This window comes from Lampris incognitus, chromosome 8 (genome assembly GCF_029633865.1).
Source record: "Lampris incognitus isolate fLamInc1 chromosome 8, fLamInc1.hap2, whole genome shotgun sequence".
In the NCBI taxonomy this organism is placed as follows: Eukaryota; Metazoa; Chordata; class Actinopteri; order Lampriformes; family Lampridae; genus Lampris; species Lampris incognitus.
This window is the reverse complement of record NC_079218.1, coordinates 7,599,712-7,606,035: the sequence shown is the minus strand read 5'-3', so window position 1 is coordinate 7,606,035 and position 6,324 is coordinate 7,599,712. Positions and strand designations below refer to the sequence as shown.

Here is a 6,324-nt window from a genome sequence, read left to right as displayed (position 1 = left end):
GTGGCTCAGGCCTTAGTCCTCATCATGGCCGACGCCGGCTGATGAACGGCTGTGTATTATGAGTGACGGCCTACACGGCCTGAAGAGAGGGTGGGGCTCAGGCCTTAGTCCTCATCATGGCCGACGCCGGCTGATGAACGGCTGTGTATTATGAGTGACGGCCTACACGGCCTGAAGAGAGGGTGGTGCTCCGGCCGTGGTCCTCGGCCACACCCTCTCACACACTATGCAGCCCTGTGTGATGGCCTGGCGGCCTGTCCTGGGAGTCTCCCGCCTGCCGCCCAGTGCCTGCTGGGATAGCCTCCAGCCTGCCCGCCACCCTGAGGGCGGTTCAGATAATGGCTGAACGGATGAATTCTTTTTTAAATTTGAAAACACTTTTTGAAATCCTTGATGGACGCGTGACAGACGGGCGGAGAACGGGGGGGGGGGCTCTGTTAATCACTCCCCACCAGCTTAACGAAGAAGCAGCCGTGAATTAATGAATGACGAGGCCGAGTTACGGCAAGGCGACGCGTGGACCCCGTGAGACTGACGCGTTTCTACCTTTTCACCTCGTTAGCCGCTCTTGGAGGGAGCGGCTGTGGACTGAGCAAAGGAAAAGAGGAGGTGGGCGGAGGAGGAGGAGGAGGAGGAGGAGGATATGAGCTTTGGCCTACATTGAAGCAGGCCTACAATGGTTTTCTCAAGTGTTGGCGCACATCAAGTGAGACGGGCTGACATGTGCACACACAGAATAAGGAGTGGTCATGGCTGTTGATTACCCAGGAGAGAGGGAGAGGGAGTGTGGAGAGGGGGTGTGGAGAGAGGGGGAGAGAGAGAGGAGGGGGAGTGGTGAGAGGGGGAGAGAGAGAGAGAGAGGGAGTGTGGAGAGGGGGAGAGAGAGAGAGAGGGAGTGTGGAGAGAGGGGGAGAGAGAGAGAGTGTGTGGAGAGAGAGAGAGGGAGAGAGAGAGAGAGAGGGAGAGAGGGAGTGTGGAGAGAGAGAGAGAGGGAGTGTGGAGAGAGAGAGAGAGGGAGTGTGGAGAGGGGGAGAGAGAGAGAGAGAGGGAGTGTGGAGAGGGGAGAGAGAGAGAGAGGGAGTGTGGAGAGAGGGGGGAGAGAGAGAGTGTGTGGAGAGAGAGAGAGGGAGAGAGGGAGAGAGAGAGAGAGAGAGAGGGAGAGAGGGAGTGTGGAGAGAGAGAGAGAGGGAGTGTGGAGAGAGAGAGAGGGAGTGTGGAGAGAGGGGGGGGGAGAGAGAGAGAGAGAGGGAGTGTGGAGAGAGGGGGGGTGAGAGAGAGAGAGAGGGAGTGTGGAGAGAGGGGGAGAGAGAGAGAGAGGGGGTGTGGAGAGAGGGGGGGGGGGGAGAGAGAGAGAGAGAGGGAGTGTGGAGAGGGAGTGTGGAGAGGGGGAGAGAGAGGGAGTGTGGAGAGAGGAGGAGATAGAGAGAGAGAGGGAGTGTGGAGAGAGGGGGGGGGGAGAGAGAGAGTTAAGGAAGGGAGGCAGTACAGACTCAGGAGAGTGACTGTGAGTATTGTGAAGGTAAGTGGGACTCTCCACAACATGTAAGTGAATGAAGGTTGTGTGTGTTTCTGTTGTTAAGTGAATGAAGGTTGTGTGTGTTTCTGTTGTTAAGTGAATGAAGGTTGTGTGTGTGTCTGTTGTTAAGTGAATGAAGGTTGTGTGTGTGTCTGTTGTTAAGTGAATGAAGGTTGTGTGCGTTTCTGTTGTTAAGTGAATGAAGGTTGTGTGTGTTTCTGTTGTTAAGTGAATGAAGGTTGTGTGTGTTTCTGTTGTTAAGTGAAGGAACGTTGTGTGTGTTTCTGTTGTTAAGTGAATGAAGGTTGTGTGTGTGTCTGTTGTTAAGTGAATGAAGGTTGTGTGTGTGTCTGTTGTTAAGTGAATGAACGTTGTGTGCGTTTCTGTTGTTAAGTGAAGGAACGTTGTGTGTGTTTCTGTTGTTAAGTGAATGAAGGTTGTGTGCGTTTCTGTTGTTAAGTGAATGAAGGTTGTGTGTGTTTCTGTTGTTAAGTGAATGAAGGTTGTGTGTGTTTCTGTTGTTAAGTGAATGAAGGTTGTGTGTGTGTCTGTTGTTAAGTGAATGAAGGTTGTGTGTGTGTCTGTTGTTAAGTGAATGAACGTTGTGTGCGTTTCTGTTGTTAAGTGAAGGAACGTTGTGTGTGTGTCTGTTGTTAAGTGAACGAAGGTGGTGTGCGTTTCTGTTGTTAAGTGAATGAAGGTTGTGCGTTTCTGTCGTTAAGTGAATGAAGGTTGTGTGCGTTTCTGTTGTTAAGTGAATGAAGGTTGTGTGCGTTTCTGTCGTTAAGTGAATGAAGGTTGTGCGTTTCTGTCGTTAAGTGAATGAATGTTGTGTGCGTTTCTGTTGTTAAGTGAATGAAGGTTGTGTGTGTTTCTGCAGTTCTCAGCTGCTGGGTTTATTGTAACCGAGCGTGAACTTTCCACCCGACTGTTAAAATTGTGTTTTCCTACTTCCGATACTTGAACGCTTGTCGTCGTTTGTCTCGGGGGTTATGAGAAGTGGTGTGGGTCTGCCGAGCGGCACGTGTCTAAGTCCATGCTGCTGTCCGGGTCCTGCAGGTTCTGAAGAGCTCGGTGGACCGGCGTGACACAGCATGAATGGCAGCAACATGGTAAGTGTATCTTCAGGTCATTACAACCTCGTAACTTGTGTTTGCTCTGAGCGGTTTGTGCGTTGCTGGTTGTGCGTTGCTGCTGATGGGTGGAGGTCGAGGCGGACGTGGACTCCTTCTCTCCCCCCGGTCCCGCGTTCGCTTCAGAACAGCTCGGTGTCGTAATCGACCGACCGACTGTATGTTGTTGTGTCTCCACCCCAAAGGCAGACGGGCCCTACTACCAGAACCACGGCTTCCACCACGAGGAGGCCCGACCCCCTCCGTACTCCCCACACCCAGGGATGTACCCCCACTCTGGCCCTGCCCTCCTACGCCTGTCGCCCAGCCGATCCCCCAGATCATCAGCACCCAGCACACTGTGACCGTCGGGCCTGCCGCATGGCACACAACCAGAGGACAGGTATGGCACTACACACCACCCGCATGGCACACCACCAGAGGACAGGTATGGCACCACACCACCCACATGAGACAGGTATGGCACCACACCACCCGCATGGCACACACCAGAGGACAGGTATGGCACCACACCATCCACATGGCACACACCAGAGGACAGGTATGGCACAACACACCACCCGCATGGCACACACCAGAGGACAGGTATGGCACCACACCACCCACATGAGGACAGGTATGGCACTACACCACCCGCATGGCACACACCAGAGACAGGTATGGCACCACACCACCCACATGAGACAGGTATGGCACCACACCACCCACATGGCACACGCCAGAGGACAGCTATGGCACCACACCACCCACATGGCACACACCAGAGGACAGGTATGGCACCACACCACCCACATGGCACACACCAGAGGACAGGTATGGCACCACACCACCCACATGGCACACACCAGAGGACAGGTATGGCACACACACCACCCGCATGGCACAACACCAGAGGACAGGTATGGCACCACACCACCCACATGGCACACAATGGCACCACACCACCCACATGGCACACACCAGAGGACAGGTATGGCACCACACCACCCCACATGGCACACACCAGAGGACAGGTATGGCACCCACACCACCCACATGGCACACACCAGAGGACAGCTATGGCACCACACCACCCACATGGCACACACCAGAGGACAGGTATGGCACCACACCACCCGCATGGCACACACCAGAGGACAGGTATGGCACCACACCACACCCACATGGCACACACCAGAGGACAGGTATGGCACAACACCACCCACATGGCACACACCAGAGGACAGGTATGGCACCACACCACCCACATGGCACACAATGGCACCACACCACCCCGCATGCACACACCAGAGGACAGGTATGGCACCACACCACCCACATAGCACACACAGAGGACAGGTATGGCACCACACATCACCCACATGGCACACACCAGAGGACAGCTATGGCACCACACCACCCACATGGCACACACCAGAGGACAGGTATGGCACCCACACCACCCACATGGCACACACCAGAGGACAGGTATGGCACCACACCACCCGCATGGCACACACCAGAGGACAGGTACGGCACCACACCACCCGCATGGCACACACCAGAGGACAGGTATGGCACCACACCACCCGCATGGCACACACCAGAGGAAAGGTATGGCACCACACCACCCACATGGCACACACCAGAGGACAGGTATGGCACCACACCACCCACATGGCACACACCAGAGGACAGGTATGGCACCACACCACCCGCATGGCACACACCAGAGGACAGGTATGGCACCACCACCACCCACATGGCACACACCAGAGGACAGGTATGGCACCACACCACCCACATGGCACACACCAGAGGACAGGTATGGCACCACACCACCCACATGGCACACACCCAGAGGACAGGTATGGCACCACACCACCCACATGGCACACAATGGCACCACACCACCCGCATGGCACACACCAGAGGACAGGTATGGCACCACACCACCCACATAGCACACACCCAGAGGACAGGTATGGCACCACACCACCCACATGGCACACACCAGAGGACAGCTATGGCACCACACCACCCACATGGCACACACCAGAGGACAGGTATGGCACCACACCACCCACATGGCACACACCCAGAGGGACAGGTATGGCACCACACCACCCGCATGGCACACACCAGAGGACAGGTATGGCACAACACCACCCCCACATTTCTGCCGGCCAGATCAATACGCAGCATCCTGTTGCCAGCAGCGCCTAATAAACGTTGTGCGTTGTTGTGTTTTGATGAGGGCAGAGTCTTCGTCCTTATAACTGCCCTGTAATACAGCGATGTAGAGCTTAGCAAATACACCTATCAGCTAATACCGGTAATGTAACACGCTTTTAAAGCTGGTCCTGAACGAGGCCACCAAGAAGCCGGTCTGGAATATTGGGATAATGAATTTACGAGGAATATGAATGTTTACAGCCGCACAAGTGTTTACGCAGCGGATTTATTTATGATGTGTGTCATAACATAATCCACTTCGACCACGTTTGTTCGGACGTAAACATTTTATCACTTAATTATTTTCTATTTTATATCTATGTTTTATTTTATTTATTTATTGTTTATTTTATTTTCATTTTTATTTATTTATAATAATTTTATTTAATGGAAATGATGATCCGCTGTGGTGGCCCCTAACGGGAGCAGCCTTAAAGTAATAGTAGTAGTAGTAGATATCTATATTTATCTATTTTATAGTTATATATTTATATTTTTTATTTATTCGTATATATATAACATTATATATTTATATGTATATTATTTATTCATAATATATTTAATCTAAAAAATAAAAGTATTTAATAAACATATTTTATCATTTTATTTTTATATTAAATATAATCGTAAATTAAAATTAATAATTTAATTAAATAATAATAGTAATGAATTAAATAATAATAATTATGATAATGCTGAGATAGGCTCCAGCATCCCCGCAAACCCTGACAGCAGGATAAGCAGTTTGGATAATGGACGGATAATCATAATAATAATAATAAATTAAATAGTAATAATAATAATTTTATAATTAAAACTATAATTTAAGAAACACATATTTTATGGCCCTGTGATGGACCGGCGGCCTGTCCAGGGTGTCTCCCCGCCTGCCGCCCAGTGACCGCTGGGCTAGGCTCCGGCCTCCCCGCAAACCCTGACAGCAGGATAAGAAGTTTGGATAATGGACGGATAATCATAATAATAATTTAAATTAGATAATAGTAATAAATTAAATAGTAATAATAATAATAATAATTGTATAATAAAAAATATAATTATTTAATGAACACATATTTTATGGCCCTGTGGTGGACCGGCGGCCTGTCCAGGGTGTCTCCCCCGCCTGCCGCCCAGTGACTGCTGGGCTAGGCTCCGGCCTCCCCCGTGACCCTGAGAGCATGATAAGCGGTTTGGATAATGGACGGATAATCATAATAATAATTTAATTAGATAATAGTAATAAATTAAATAATAATAATAATTGTATAATAAAAAATATATTATTTAATGAACACATATTTTATGGCCCTGTGGTGGACCCGGCGCCTGTCCAGGGTGTCTCCCCGCCTGCCGCCCGGTGACTGCTGGGCTAGGCTCCGGCCTCCCCGTGACCCCGAGAGCAGGGATAAGCGGTTTGGATAGTGGACGGATAAACGTTTACGTCGGAACAAATGTCGTCCT

General features: G+C 50.6%; 1 long non-coding RNA gene across 2 annotated transcripts; it reads left to right on the top strand.

Annotated features, from left to right (window-relative positions):
* Window positions 1-1,438: 1,438 nt before the first annotated feature.
* Window positions 1,439-3,025, top strand: LOC130116267 (uncharacterized). 2 transcript variants are annotated; one of them, XR_008810576.1, is made up of 3 exons: window positions 1,439-1,519; window positions 2,576-2,628; window positions 2,835-3,025. It is a non-coding gene; the product is annotated as an uncharacterized LOC130116267 (long non-coding RNA). The 2 variants fall into 2 exon arrangements; XR_008810577.1 differs by lacking the exon at window positions 1,439-1,519 and adding an exon at window positions 1,526-1,542.
* The last annotated feature ends 3,299 nt before the right edge of the window (window positions 3,026-6,324 follow it).